This window comes from Thalassophryne amazonica, chromosome 5 (assembly GCF_902500255.1).
Source record: "Thalassophryne amazonica chromosome 5, fThaAma1.1, whole genome shotgun sequence".
NCBI classification, from domain to species: domain Eukaryota; kingdom Metazoa; phylum Chordata; class Actinopteri; order Batrachoidiformes; family Batrachoididae; genus Thalassophryne; species Thalassophryne amazonica.
In genome coordinates this window covers 122,021,817-122,038,852 of record NC_047107.1, presented here as the reverse complement: position 1 = coordinate 122,038,852, position 17,036 = coordinate 122,021,817, and positions in this window count along the sequence as shown.

The following is a 17,036-nucleotide window of genomic DNA, read 5'->3' as shown; positions in this document are numbered from 1 at the left end:
GCCCCCTCCACTCCGGCTCTGACACCCAATAAGCTGAGTGTCACTCCCATTTTGAACTTGCCAAGCAAACACAGTGGAATGATTGCAGCTGTCACTCAATCTAGTGTGTTGTTTGCCACTGGAGCAAGACTGAAGGTCTTTTTTTTGCAAACAATTTCGCTCAACATTCACGCCTCAGCTCACAAACAGTAACTTTGAAGGAGATGAGATAGATGCACGGCTTTACGAGTCGTCCCGCGAGTCAGCCATCACGTGCATGTTTGAAACGCTGCAGCTCAACTTTAACCCGTGTTTCTAGCCTTAGGGAGAAGAAAAAACCAAAAAAAAAAAACCTCTTGATGCTGGCTTTCTATAGCCATACAGAGACATACTTTTTTTTTTTCAAGAAAGCTTCAAAGAAACCGGGTCTGTAAACAACCCACTGGATGTGAAGATATGTAGAGTTCACGTTCATATTTTCAGTTTTTATTTATTTCATACCGGGAGTAAAAGTTGCCTTTTTGAATGACACTGAAATTCTTTAAAATACAGGCAGTTTGGCTGTACTGCTTCCAAATTAAAAAAAAAAAAAATTAAACATCGACTTTGTTACAAGCAGCACAGTGGCTTAATGGCTACCACTGTTTCCTCACAGCAAGAAGGTTGTGGGATCGCTTCCCACCTGTGGCTTTTCTGCGTGGAGTTTGCATGCATTCCCGGCTTCCTCCCACATCCAAAGACATTAGATGAACTGGAAACTTTAAGTGTAGTTGTGTGTGCGGCTGTGAATGTGTTTGTCTGTCTAAATGTGGTCCTGCGACAGACTAGCATCCTGTCCGGGGCGCACCCTGCCCCACGCCCTATGATTGTTGAGATAGGCTTGCATCAGGCAGAATTCTCCTGTATCCATGACTGTCATACCAGGTTAGAACAGTAATCAAAATAAGCAGCAGAAAATGAATGAATGCACGAAAAAATTGATGCTATTTGTGCTGTGCAAACAACAGCTTTTTCTGTTATTGTATGTGGTGCTGCACCAATGTGTTGCAGCACAGTACTAAAAACACTGAAGAAGGTCCCTGGTATTTGATAAAAGATGCATTTGAGGGCAAGCATAGCCGCTTTTGGCTTATTGTAATTCATCATGGAAAATGAATGTCTACATTAAACAAAGAATTGTATCATTTTGCATTGAATCGTTGCATCGGTGTAATTAAAAAGTTTTGTTCTTGAATCATATCGTAGCCCACGTATCAGGATACATATTTCAGGTTTTACAAGGAGTGTGAATTATTACTAATCAAGCTTCTGTGTGCTCTACTCAACTTGATGATTGCATCATTTGGGAGAAGTCCTTTTAAAAAGCAGAAAGGTTTTTGGTCTGTGGTGCAGTCACTTTCTATAATATCACATTAACAAAGCACCAACACAGTCCCTGACCACACCTCATTTTTAGGCCAATGTGACCGGGTTTGTCAACTTGTCACTTAAAATGCTTCAATGGCACTGAGTAATCACAATAAACATAAGTACATAAATCATCAGTGCATCCTGACCACATCCCCTCGGCCCGTCTAAAGTCTGGTTTTAGCATGGTGGCTCCTTCTTGATTGACTGGGCTGATAAATGGTTGAGCTTTGCCAGGCTTGGAGGACAGTGAATATATATATATATACGAGGGCTGTCAATAAAGTAACAGTCCTTTTTATTTTTTTCAAAAACTATATGGATTTCATTCATATGTTTTTACGTCAGACATGCTTGAACCCTCGTGCGCATGCGTGAGTTTTTCCACGCCTGTCGGTGACTTCATTCGCCTGTGAGCACTCCTTGTGGGAGGAGTCGTCCAGCCCCTCGTCGGAATTCCTTTGTCTGAGAAGTTGCTGAGAGACTGGCGCGTTGTTTGATCAAAATTTTTTCTAAACCTGTGAGACACATCGAAGTGGACACGGTTCGAAAAATTAAGCTGGTTTTCAGTGAAAATTTTAACGGCTGATGAGAGATTTTGAGGTGATTCTGTCGCTTTAAGGACTTTTCACGGTGCGAGATGTCGCGCAGCGCTCTCAGGCGGCATCATCAGCCTGTTCAAGCTGAAAACCTCCACATTTCAGGCTCTATTGATCCAGGACGTCGTGAGAGAACAGAGAAGTTTCAGAAGAAGTCGGTTTCAGCATTGTATCCGGATATTCCACTGTTAAAGGAGATTTTTTTAATGAAAGACGTGCGGACGGGTCCGCGCGTCGGGACGCAGCCGCCGCGATGCTCCACCACAGGAAAAACACCTCTGTTGAAAGCCTTAAGGACAAGTTGGAACATGTCCTGCCTGTTAAACAATTTCTCATATACTCACTCCACTGAAAGCCATCAAAAGCCGCCTGGATTTTACAAATGGTTATCAACATGGAGGTGTTTTTCCTGTGCCGCTGCACCGCGTCGTCTGCGTCCCGACGCGCGGATCCGTCCGCACGTCTTTCATTAAAAAAATCTCCTTTAACAGTGGAATATCCGGATAAAATGCTGAAACCGACTTCTTCTGAAACTTCTCTGTTCTCTCACGACGTCCTGGATCAATAGAGCCTGAAATGTGGAGGTTTTCAGCTTGAACAGGCTGATGACGCCGCCTGAGAGCGCTGCGCGACGTCTCGCACCGTGAAAAGTCCTTAAAGCGACAGAATCACCTCAAAATCTCTCATCAGCCGTTAAAATTTTCACTGAAAACCAGCTTAATTTTTCGAACCGTGTCCACTTCGATGTGTCTCACAGGTTTAGAAAAAATTTTGATCAAATAACGCGCCAGTCTCTCAGCAACTTCTCAGACAAAGGAATTCCGACGAGGGGCTGGACGACTCCTCCCACAAGGAGTGCTCACAGGCAAATGACATCACCGACAGGCGTGGAAAAACTCACGCATGCGCACGAGGGTTCAAGCATGTCTGACGTAAAAACATATGAATGAAATCCATATAGTTTTTGAAAAAAATAAAAAGGACCGTTACTTTATTGACAGCCCTCGTATATATATATATATATACGAGGTGTATTAGATAAGAAACCGACACTTTTATTTTTTTTAAACTATATGGATTTGAATGACGTGCGATTACACCAATCATGCTTGAACCCTCGTGCGCATGCGTGAGTTTTTTCACACGTGTCGGTGACATCATTTCCCTGTGGGCAGGCCTTGAGTGAGATGTGGTCCCGCCCTCTCGGCTGAATGCCTTTGTTTCACACGCTGCTCGAGACAGCGCGCGTTGCTTTATCAAACTTTTTTCTGGACCTGTGAGGAATATCCGAGTGGACACTATTCGAGAAATTTAGCTGGTTTTTGGTGAAAAGTTTAACGGCTGATGAGAGATTATGGGGTGTTTCTGTCAGTGTAAGGACTTCCCACGGAGCGGGACATCGCGCAGCGCTTCCAGGCGCCGTCGTCGGCCTGTTTCGACCTGAAATCATCCTAATTTAAGGCTTAATTCACCCAGGGCATCGTGAGAGAACAGAGAAGATTCAGAAGAGGCCGGCATGAGGACTTTATGCAGACATTCCACTGTTTAAGGACATTTTGTAATGAAAGACGTGCGCGCAAATTCGCCGAGTCGTCACGGAAACGACTCGCAAATTTGTGCGCACGTCTTTCAATCTGTGTGCGCCGCGACAGGAAAAACACCTCCATGTTGAAAACCATTTGTAAAATTCAGGCGGCTTTTGATGGCTTTCAACAAGTGAGTAACTGAGAAATTGTTTAACAGCTTGGGCATGTTCCAACTTGCCCGTTAAGGTTTCCAACGGAGGTGTTTTTCCTGTCGCGACCCCCCGCGGTCGGGTCCAGCCCGACATGCGACTCTGCCCGCACGTTCTTTCATTACAAAATGTCCGTTAACAATGGAATGTCCGAAAAAACTACTCATGCCGACTTCTTCTGAAAGTTCTCTGTTCTCTGATGACTTACTGGGTCAACAGAGCCTGAAATGTGGAAGTTTTCAACTTGAAATGGCGAGACGTTGCCGCCTCGAAGCGCAGATCGCCGTCAGGCGCCGTGGGCCGTCCTTACGGCGACACTACCAGACCAAAATCTCTCATCAGCCGTTAAAATTTTTACCGAAAACCAGCTGAATTTATCAAATGGTGTCCACTCAGTTGTGCTTACAGTTTTTGAAATAATTTTTATCAAACAAAGCAGCAGTCTCTGAGCCATTCCTAAACAATGAAAAAATCGACGGGAGGGTGGGCGACTCCTCACTCAAAGACTGCCCACAGGCGAATGACGTAACCGACAGGCGTGAAAAAACTCTCACATGCCCACGAGGGTTCAAGCATGTCTGATGTAATCACACGTGATTCAAATCCATATGGTTTTTGAAAAAAATAATAAGGTCAGATACTTTTCTAACAGACCTCGTATATATATATATATATATATATATATATATATATATATATATATATATATATATATATATATATATATATATATATATGGCTTGTGTGACTGTCTGAAGATGTACACGGCAGATTTATGACTGCTGTTCTCCAACCCTGTGACGTGCCCAAAACAGCCTCTGCAGCCAAATCTCCTTTTGTGCTAAACTTGTCACCTTACTGACAAGCTAATATCCTCATTCCTCGGAGCACAGTCGCTGTCTCTTGAAGTTTTCAAAGGAGGTGTGAGATGAGCCACCTTCGCTCATCAAAGAGAGCCCAATCATCTCTTAAGCCATGCCACTCAATGCTGAAGGTTACTGAGTGCTGGAGGGGATTTTATAACATCCAGCTGGCTGCTTATTCAGTGGCAATGACAGAGGAGGTGCAGGAGGTGAATGCCCCCCCAGGAGCAATGGGGGGGGGGGGGGCTCATGTGGAATGGAAATTACAAATACCATCAATCTCTCCCCGCTTTTTCTCTCCAAACTACCAGTTTCACATTATTTTTTTCTAAAAACTAATGTTTTATGATGTTGGTTTTGCTTAAATATGACCAAAGTAAAATACTGTTATATCGCCATCATTGGATCACTAATTGATTTTGCCAAAAAATATTTTTACTCATAGAATTTGTTGACTGATGATGTGATCCAGCTGTTATGAGGCAGCGGTGGGCACAGCTAACACATTACAGTAACGGGTGTGTTGGTTTTTAAAAATAAATCAACCAACAAAACAAGTAATGAGCGGAGGCTCATTTTCCCATAATGCCTTTTGGCTTCTGTGTGTGGTACAGTTTATTTAAATTGCTAAAACACATTTCACAAAACTCTCCCCCATTTTCTCAAAACGCTAAACACAACACACTTTTCTAAAGCTACATACACAAAACCACACCTTCTCTTTTCAAAACACAAACTGTCACACCAAAACAGCTGCTCAAAGCCTGCAAGAATGTAAACACTATATGCATCATTACATACTACAACAAAACAACTGAAAACACAATGTTCAATGTGTGAGAATGTCCTCCTTACATTTGTTGACAACTGCCAAAGCATAGTATCTGTTCACAGAAGAAAGAAAGAACAGTATTTGTTCTCAAAATATATTACTGTAGAGTATGTAGCATTCATAGATTTGTGTGTTTCATATGAACAGTATGTAAATCTACAAAGAATACAGTATGTACACTACTGTACTGTATCACAACTCAGAGGATCCATTACACACAATACTCATTGAAGACACAATGTTCAGGGTGTGATGGTTGTTTTCATTTATTGAACTATACCACACACACACACACACACACACACACACACACACACACACACACACACACACACACACACACACACACACACACACACACACACACACACACACACACACACACACACACACATCAATGTGCAACATCACGTCATTGAGCTGGGTCAGGCCACAGGACCTCATCTACGTCGCAGACATGATGGTGCGAGTTTGCCTTGTTCTCCCTCCTTGGCCTGCTCCTCTCCCTCCTTGGCCTGCTCCACTCTCTCCTCTGACTCTAACTCCTCTTCCTGTGATTCTGCCTCTGTCCATTGTGGTACTGTATACATTTGGAACCTTCAGCAAACTGTGCACTCTGAACTGGCTTCTATAGGTGTGGTCACATCATTTGCAACAAGTGTCTACAATTCTGAGTCATTATGTTTAATGAATGAAGCCAGGTGTGTACATTGTGTTCAGGTTTTGCTGACTGTGGCAAGCATTTTGCATCACTTGAGCTTTAAATTGAGAATTTGAGCAGAGTTTTATGCAACTTGTGTTTTAGCAAGGCAAAATGTGTTTAGATTTATGAGAAAAGGAGGACTGCGTTTTGTGAATTGTGTCTTCATGTGACGTGTTTATGGTTTTGGCAAATGGGGGCTAGTTTTATTAAATGTGTTTAGAGAACTGGTCATTTGGTTTAGAGAATTGGGTTTTGTGTTTTAGCAATTAAAAAAACTGTAAAGCTCAAACCTTCAGAATTAGTGTATTACTTTAAAACTAAAAGATACGTGCAATATTTTCATTTTGTAAAAATGACAGAGCTGACCTTAATGTCGATAAACTGTCTGGAATTAGATTGTTTGTAAATCAAACCATAAGTCAAAACTGCTTTCTTTTGATGTCTTCTGCCACGTGTCTGGGGCACTGTATGTTGAATGCAAATGACTTTTTGTAGCAGCCTAGAAACCACACCCCTTCTGCTGGGGTAGGGTTGAGCCCAGCTCCTCACAGCTGCCTGACTGCTGCAAGAGACAGGAACTAACATATAATTTCAGGATTCACAAATGTTTTTGGCTGTTTGACTTTACTCACTATGCCAGCAAAAAACCGTTAGCGGAACTAAATTTAGCAGAAGCTAATTGGTCCGCTGTTGGTTTTCAAAGTTAGCTGAAAAGCTAATTCGCTAACAAAAAAGTTAGCTTTGCTAATTAGCGGATTAATGGACCTGTGCCCACCACTGTTATGAGGATAGTTATTGAGTTATGGGAGAAAAAAAATACTTTTTGTATAATGTGAGATGAGCGAATTGAACCTGTATATAACTTATGCATGTTTTTTTTAAATGTATGTAAAAAATACTATAATAATAATTGTCAATTATCATATGACATGGAAGCTTCATGCTTTATTGAATTCTTCTTTTTGATTGAGCTGTCAGTGTTGAGCTCAATAAACAAATATTAAAAGTCACAACCATAGCATTAATAAACAAGAGCAATCAGAGATTTCTGACATCTGCCAATCCAGGTCCGAATCACCTCCAAAATTCAGTGGAGTCTTCCATACCCTAATATCTATCTGCTGGTGCAAACGTGGTGAGAATCAGTAGGTTTGACGTAATCCTTCAAAACCTATATAAAGTGATATTTTGATCCACAATCTGGATCTGGAGTCTTTAATAGGTCTAATATCTATTGGTGGTGAAAATTTCATCAAAATCTGTGCAGTAGTTTTGATGTAATCCTGCTAACAGACTGACAAATAAATAAATAAACGCCAATGATTTTATTTTATATAGCGACTGAGTGGATCCTTGTCATTTGACTGGTGGCTTGTATGTCCCGTGACATGGATTATTCATACCATTTGCCGTTGTGTTTCATTGACCGTGCAATAGATCTTTATTAGCGTGCAATTTTGGTCCTATATGAAATGGACGCTCCAACCACCGCGCGCGCTCACACTACTGGGGGCGGCGTTTAGCTAAACATGGCAGAGTTTGTTTTGCTGGAGGATGACGATTTGAAGCAGCTAATTTACGTTGCTAATTCTTCTAACTAAACGTTAGCACTAAATGTTAGCATTGTTCTTGCTGCCTACGTTCATGAGAACAGATGGAGCGATTCACCTGACCTGAGCTGCTAAAATGAAGACAGATCAGCAGGGACAGGGGAGGACGGCAGAGGAGAGAAAAGCTGTAATTAATGTTTCACAAACGCAGTCCTTTCCCTGAAGGCAAACTCTGTCCTCTTCGTCTTTCCTCTTTCAGAAAATTAAATGATAGCCCACTTGTCTTCCTTTTCTGCTCCTGCTGTTCTGTCACCTGGATGTCTTTGAGTGAACTTTAAGGGATTTGGGTTTTGCCAGATCTGGCTGGTACTCGTGGCTGCAGGGAGGACTCCTCAGGTTTCAGTCAAGGCCGCGTGTCTGCCCGAGGCGACAGGGAGATGTCAGCGTCTGTCAGCCTTTGTCTGTCATCGGAATCCTGTCAGCTCCGGCTCGGCGGCGCTCCATCGCGGCTCTGTCTTTACGAGTTTCCTCCTGGCGTATGACCCCAGACACCCAGACGGTGCGACTGGTTTTACAAACCGCCGTGCCTTACACACCCCCTGACGCCTTACATGACACAATAAACACAAGGTCAAGGTGTCTGTTGTGTTTCCGCGTGCGGTATCAAGTGTAACTCAATGAGTGCTGTATTGTTATGGCAGTCGGTGCACGAAAGGCGTTGGTGCCACAATGCCAGTGTGCATGTGTGCAAACACCAGTCAGGCTGTTTTGAGTGACAGCATGAGTGAGGTGCAACCAGGCGGCGGCTCTTTGTAAAAGTGCACCTACCTTCTCTTCCCACAAGTCCCTCCTGGCAACAAACTGTCATGGCTGACAGGACTCACAAAAGAATAAGAGGGAAGGGAGGCAGGGGGTACAGGGATTAAAAAAAGTTTAAGAGATGAAATTAAAGCAAAGAAGAGAACCTGACAGCACCTTGAGAAGAGGCATTGTCTGTGCAGGGAAATATATCTGTGCATGCGGGCTTTGATCAGTGGAGGATGAGAGCAGGGAAAAGCTTGTAAAGCTGACTCCTGAAGCCCACTGAAAACAGGAGAGGGAAGAAGAAGAAAAAGAAAATCAGCCCCTGTCTTACGTTTGAAATCAGACTCAGAGGGGGAACAGAGTTCCTGTTAATCAGGACCTGAACATGGACCTTGGTTGACCTTTGCTGGATCTTCCTCTTTTAGAATCCACTGCTACCACAGGAGCTAATAGGGCAGCACAGTCTCATTTGAAACGGTGTACTGTTTTGTTTTCGGCTGCAATCAGTCACCGAAAAAGGGTTTTTTATTTGGTTCTCAGTGGAGAAGAGAAGACAAGGCAGAGGGGAGACGTCGTGTCCATAAGTGTTAGCCTACACAGCTAACCAGAGTAGCTGCGTTCTCTCGCCTGCAAAGCTGCCTCAACATGACTGTGCTCCGGGTCATAAACAAACCACAACACATGTCCACTTTCCCACCGGATCGTCACTTTTTCTTTGCATTTTCACTTTGTTTGTATGTAAAATGTCGTGGTTTGTACCCTGGAAGTAGAGAAATTATGTCATATGCGTCATATTTTACCCCTTTCGCGCACACCCTCAAACGAGACTGCGGTGCCCAATTCAGGAACAACAGTAGCAGACGTTCTGCTACTGTTGTTCAACTGATGTATTCAACACTCACCAATACTACGTCCACCAACCATCTTCTAGATGCTCCTAGATCTGCTAGAAGCTAGAAGCAAATCTGGAATACCAGCAAAATGTAACCAGCTCATTGGTGACCAAATAACCACATCTGATCAAAATGTCATTGAGATTTGTTGAGTTTTGAGATGAACTACCAATATGTGCAGTCCACTCAGGTGTAAACTGGTGAGTGAGTGACAGACCGAACGGTCCCCCCTAAAAATCTCTGTCCGCCTTTTGCATCTGTGCACGCGTCATTTCGGACCACAGCAGCAATTAACCATCAGATGATAAAGTTAAAACCTCTTAAATCATTCTAAAGTCAGTTTTAAGCAGAAACGAGGTGAAATTCTGTGACGCTTTTAAATGTCCAATGCGCAGTCAATGCATGAGCTAGCAGCTCAATTAGTGCGACACTCTGGTCACTTCTGCCCCCTTTTATTATGAAATAATGCTGAATTTATATGGAAATGATTGTTGTACAAAAGCTTCAGATATATGTCGCTGAGATAGATGATGACTGGAGTGCAGTTTGAAGCAGAAACAAGGTGATAATCCGTGAACCGCGTCACCATGGGGGGACTGATTTTTAGAAGGACCGTTCAGTCTGCGACACCAGCTTTTGCCTTGGAGTTTCTGACTGTCATCCACTTCAAGCATCAGACACTGGAAATAAGCACCAGCCTGATGGGCCTCAGGACCTATGAGGACTTACTGACTTACAGTCTGTAGATTTGTGTTTGATTCCCGGCCACGCTACCTGTCTGTGTATTTGGACATCCCTTACGAAAAAAAAAAAAGATTTTATTGACTAAGCTCAAACTACGGAACCTGGGAGAGGTCACTTAAAGTGATATTTTTTTCTGGCCATGATAATTTGTGCGCAAGTTTTCCTTTAATGGAGCCCACGAATTAATGAAACGTGCTCTCAAATTAATAAAACGTGCACATTTTCTTGGCCGTGATAATTCCTGTGCACTTTTTAATGGCCGTGATAATTCGTGTGCACTTTTTCCTTTAATCGAGCCCTCGAATTAATAAAACATGCTCACGTTTTCTTTTCGTTCAAAATGAACTCCATAATATGACCTAAATTGTCATCCTCACGACGGGGAGACGCTTTGCCCTCAGCATCCTTTTTAATGTGCTTAAACTCCAGATAATGTCATGCTGGGCAGCTGGAGTTCTCTATTTTTCCATGGTTTCCCCAAACCATGATGATACACTCTGACCAGATCCATTTCTAATGGGGAAATGTATTACACTGTCTGCTGGTTTGTTGACTAATAGCCAACATTTATGTGTCACGACAATACTGAGTGCACGTTTTACAAATTGTGGCCATGTTTAAGTACAGTAGATCATGCCTTTGTTTTACTCAAACGATGCTTAAAATGTGTGCACAATATAACAAAATGTGCGCACAATATAACAAAACATGCGCACAATATAACAAAATGTGCGCACAATATAACAAAACATGCACACAATATAACAAAATGTGCGCACAATATAACAAAATGTGCGCACAATATAACAAAACATGCACACAATATAACAAAATGTGCGCACAATATAACAAAACATGCGCACAATATAACAAAATGTGCGCACAATATAACAAAACATGCACACAATATAACAAAATGTGCGCACAATATAACAAAACATGCGCACAATATAACAAAACATGCGCACAATATAACAAAATGTGCGCACAATATAACAAAACATGCACACAATATAACAAAATGTGCACACAATATAACAAAACATGCACACAATATAACAAAATGTGCGCACAATATAACAAAACATGCGCAGAATATAACAAAATGTGCGCACAATATAACAAAACATGCGCACAATATAACAAAACATGCACACAATATAACAAAATGTGCGCACAATATAACAAAACATGCACACAATATAATAAAATATGTGCACAATATAACAAAACATGCGCACAATATAACAAAATGTGCGCACAATATAACAAAATGTGCGCACAATATAACAAAACATGCACACAATATAACAAAATGTGCGCACAATATAACAAAACATGCACACAATATAACAAAACATGCACACAATATAACAAAACAAGCGCACAATATAACAAAACATGCACACAATATAACAAAACATGCGCACAATATAACAAAACATGCACACAATATAACAAAACATGCACACAATATAACAAAACATGCATACAATATAACAAAACGTGCGCACAATATAACAAAACATGCGTACAATATAATAAAACGTGCACACATGCAAAACATTTTGCGATGACACTTCCAGGGCTCCGTATCAAACAAACATCAAGTTTATTATCTCAGTATACTTTTTGTATACTATTTCTATATTTCTTGGGGCTACAACTAAGATGGCTCATGTTTTAGTTTATAAAAGTATATTTTTAAGTATACTTTAGGTGTAAGAGTAATAAACTTTGAGTGCACAACTCATTTTATACTATACTGTAAGTGAACTTATAGGTAGTATATATGGTTTAGTTTATGAAAGTGCACTTTGTCAGGAACTGTGAGGATGTGGCACAGCAGGCCACAAATACAGACACATGGCTCAGAGGTGGCATTTAGAAAAAGGTTTAATCACAAAACTGGCTGAGGTCGATACACAGGGTGGCAAACAGGCAGGCGGAGGTACAGACGGTCGTGAGGCGGTGTCGTGGTCAGTAACGAGCAGAGTTCAAGCAACGGACAACCAGGTGTATCGGAGGAGGCAAAAACAGAGTCAAAAACAAGCAGGGTTCAGGCACAGAGAAGCAGGTTAACTGGCTCAGACAAAAGGAAGGTCAAAACAGGCGAGGGTCAAACACGGCAAGAAAACGGGCTATGGCAGAAAAAACATGAGAGGGTTGGAATGAGGCAATATGCACAATGAACTAGCAGTGAGCTGTGGAAGACAAGACGCGATGAGATGCAGGTGCAGTGAAGAAGGTGTGGCTGGACAAGACGAGAGTGGAGTGACAGGTGGGCGTGCCAGACAAAAGCAAGCAGCAAAAACAGGAATGTGACAGTGACAGAACAAATGTTAAACAATTAGGATGTAATGATACCTAGAATCCAAATGTGAGAGAAACAGAATAAACAACAGAAAATTAAAGGCTGGATCTAAACTAGAGGAGAACTCAACATGTGGCCGGAGTGTAACAGAAAGACCTGAGGGACTAATGTGCTCAAAACAGAGGGACTGAATAACCAGAAAATAAAGGACGAAGACTCAACTAGAACAGAACTCAATAAGTGGCTGAGATGTAACAGATAATCCTCAAAAACTAATGTGATAACAGAATGAGTAAATAAAAAGCAGAGAACCGAACTTAAGTATAACAAATAATATAACCAAGACTAAAGTGTAAGAAACAGAATATAAACACTCAGGGCCGGACAGAAGGACAAAGAGAGGGAAACAGGCAAAGACTGGGGGATAAAACCAGATTCTGGGCAGGTCCAGGGCCAAAACATGACACACTTGTCAAAGAATTTTTCAGTCTGACAAGGATTTGAACTAAGTATACGCTGGTCACAAGTATGTTTGGCTAACCATTAGATTAGACCTTCAACTTTACAGCACAGCATAAATTATGTAATGTACAAATATAAAGAAAGTATACCTGGACTTTCCCATATACTTGCTAGTATACGCCGATAAGTGATCTAGCTGTGTAACTGCACTTTGGACACAAAATAATTCCAGTGGCACCTCAGTATTCTGCAGAGGGTACCAAGGGCATCGACAAGTAAAGATTAACACGTCCACCTGAAAATCCAATAAAAGGGATTCAGTAAGAAGAAAGTGGCCATTTGGAAGTGGAAGATAGAGAGAAGATGAAGTTTTACGACAGGAACCCTTGAACCAGGAAAACACAGAGAATGAGGAAGTGCAGCGAGGAGAAGAAGAGGCGGCGGCATCGGTGGAGGAGGAGGTAATCACCTTTATTTTTGCGACTAAGGATTAGCGCCAGGTTTATACTGGCCTAACTTTCAATACGGGGAGGAGGAGGTGGAAACGAGGCCCCGCTCTGGTCCCCTGACAATACTGCGGGACCAATTTGATAGACAAAGCAGTGTGCTGAAGGGGAACTTCCTGCTGGGAGGATCTGAGGAGGCTGTTTACAGGAGAACTTGTCTGATCTAAAGCCCTGCTCACCCTCTTGTATGGAAAACACTCGGCCTTTGATGTCTCTCTCTAAATTTCTTTATTTTCCCGCTGCCTCTGAGTGCTGGCGGTTGACACAGATCGAGATCTGCATCACATTATTCAGTTGAACTTTGGAAGACATTTGTGTCAGCTGCTGGGACTGGAAGGCGCTGAAGTGCGTGGCATTTCTTTAAAACACACTTCATTTAAGACACGCGACAGGCAGTGGTGTGTGCGTGAGTGCGTGAGCGTGCACGCTGACAGGGTCACACAGGGCTTGTCAACAGGCGGTCGACTTTAATGTGACATATTAATGTGGCCTGCCAGCGCCAGTAACTCTGCACAAGCAGCACGTGTGCATATTTATTAGAGTCCATAACTTTAGCTTCCTCGTAAAATATTAAAACCCTACTTGTGCTGGAACTGCTGAGTGTGTTCATAAACAAGTGGGCATGTTGTTCTTTCATTCCCCTGAAGACACTGAACTAAATATGTTTGTCAGTGTGTATTTGTGATTCCGTGTGTGCATGTTTGTGAGGGTCATACGTGCGCAGTGTGACAGGCGCTACTGCTATAATAGTTGAACATTTATAGTAACTCTACATACGCGACAGACTCAAAGTTCCAGGGTTCTGGCCCGCGGGAGCACAATGAATCAGTGGTTAACACTCTCGCCTCACAGGAAGAAGGTCTAGGGTTCAATGCCCAGTTCCTTTCTCTGTGGCTTTTGCATGTTCTCCATGTGCCTTACATGGTTTCCTCCCGCCTTGACCTTTTCCCTGTCTCTAAACCTGGAGTTGGTTGCCAGGCACCATGTTGCAGCTACTCACTGCTCCTAGTGGTTAAATGTGGAGGACAATTTCTGATCCTGCAACCAAATACTTAGTATGTACTAACATCTATTAACTCATACTACCCAGCCATTACAGCAGTGTGTACTAGAAGTAAATGAGATAGTAGTAGGGACTCAATTCAAAACATACTACACCATCACCATCTTACCTGTCCTATGACCCGGATGTTAACAGATGACACATATGAACATACCCAAACAAGCATTAAAATGTCTATTTTGCAACAGGAGTCTTTTTAAAAATTGACTCCTATTGTATATTTTTATGTCACTGACTCCATGTACTTGTGATTTCCATGTACTATGTCCGACAACTTCTTTTTTGGTTATATTATATTATATTATGAAACAGCATAGCGTAGTCTGTTTCTGTACTAAGGAAGTCAGAGATCAGCCGGGTACCGTGCGACTACTAACCTGAGTACTCAGACACCGAACGGATTGTGACATGCTGCTTTTTGTTATGGCTTACATTACACCCATTTTGGTGTCTCTTCACTGGTTTCCTGTCCCGGTGAGATCAGGTTTTAAGGTTCTGCTTTTAACCTATAAAATTATTCATGGACTAGCACCTCCCTACTTAACTGACCTAATCAAACCCTACGTACCGGCCTGGGCTCTGTGTTCTGAGGGTGCAGGACTACTTTGTGTCCCTAGGGTAATTAAAAGTCTGTGGGTCACAGAGCTATCTCTTATTGTGCACCTGTTTTGTGGAATGATCTTCCTACATCAATAAAACAGACTTTCAAGTCCAGACTTAAGATGCACTTATTTTCTGTTTCATATGGCTTGCATACTGGCATAGTATGGAACTATGCTTTCTACTCTTTAAAATGAATTTTCTTAGTAAACAGAGCGGGTTGCAGCCTCAACTTTATCTAAAGTCTGGGGCTTTTAGTGAAGCTTAGGGCTAGTGGCTAGTAGTAGCAGTTTTCTTGTTGCTTAATGCTGACAAATCATACTGTATTTGTTGTCTTTGTGCCGCCTGAATCTGTTATTTTCTTCTCTGTTTGAGACGCTGCTCCATCCAGAGAAGGGAGTGGGTGTCTTCTTCTGAAAGCCTCCTGTCCTCTGCATCACCATGGATTCTCAAAATTTCCTGTATATTTTTATTGTTAGCTGTGTCAGTAGCATGACCCAAGCAGAGGGTCACCCCTTAGAGTCTGGTCTGCTTGAGATTTCTTCCTCAAATCATCAGAGGGAGTTTTTCCTTACCACTGTCACTGGTGTGCTTGCTGTCAGGTTGGTAAAGTTAGATCTTACTTATGTGAAATGCCTTGAGGCAGCTTTGCTGTGAGTTGGTGCTATGTAAAATAAATACATTTAATTAAATTGAATTGAAATGGCTCATGTTCTGCTGTTAGTTTTCTGTTCTCTGGGTTTTGATCCCTTCTAGTATTTTCTTCTCTGTCTTATATATTTACTCCTAGAGTAATCTTCTCTGTTTTGCTCGTCTCCTAGTAATATGTCCTCTGTGTTATTTTCCTCATACTTTTATTTTGAAGGTTGTGCTCTTAGTGGCTTTACTCACTGGGCACTCTTTTTCCAGAGTGCGCAGAGTTGTAGTCTTACACACCTCTCTGCAGCTTCTCTCCCCCTGCCATCCCCTCATTACCCCATCCCCGTAGAGACGGTGCCTGCTCCCAGACCACCAATAACCAGCAAAAATCTATTTAAGCATAAAAATTCAAAAAGAAAAAATAATATAGCACCTTCAACTGCACCACAGACTAAAACAGTTAAATGTGGTCTATTAAACATTAGGTCTCTCTCTTCTAAGTCCCTGTTAGTAAATGATATAATAATTGATCAACATATTGATTTATTCTGCCTTACAGAAACCTGGTTACAGCAGGATGAATATGTTAGTTTAAATGAGTCAACACCCCCGAGTCACACTAACTGTCAGAACGCTTGTAGCACGGGCCGAGGCGGAGGATTAGCAGCAATCTTCCACTCCAGCTTATTAATTAATCAAAAACCCAGACAGAGCTTTAATTCAATTGAAAGCTTGACTCTTAGTCTTGTCCATCCAAATTGGAAGTCCCAAAAACCAGTTTTATTTGTTGTTATCTATCGTCCACCTGGTCGTTACTGTGAGTTTCTCTGTGAATTTTCGGACCTTTTGTCTGACTTAGTGCTTAGCTCAGATAATTATAGTGGGCGATTTTAACATCCACACAGATGCTGAGAATGACAGCCTCAACACTGCATTTAATCTATTATTAGACTCAATTGGCTTTGCTCAAAATGTAAATGAGTCCACCCACCACTTTAATCATATCTTAGATCTTGTTCTGACTTATGGTATGGAAATTGAAGACTTAACAGTATTCCCTGAAAACTCCCTTCTGTCTGATCATTTCTTAATAACATTTACATTTACTCTGATGGACTACCCAGCAGTGGGGAATAAGTTTAATTACACTAGAAGTCTTTCAGAAAGCGCTGTAACTAGGTTTAAGGATATGATTCCTTCTTTATGTTCTCTAATGCCATATACCAACACAGTGCAGAGTAGCTACCTAAACTCTGTGAGTGAGATAGAGTATCTCGTCAATAGTTTTACATCCTCATTGAAGACAACTTTGGATGCTGTAGCTCCTCAGAAAAAGAGAGCCT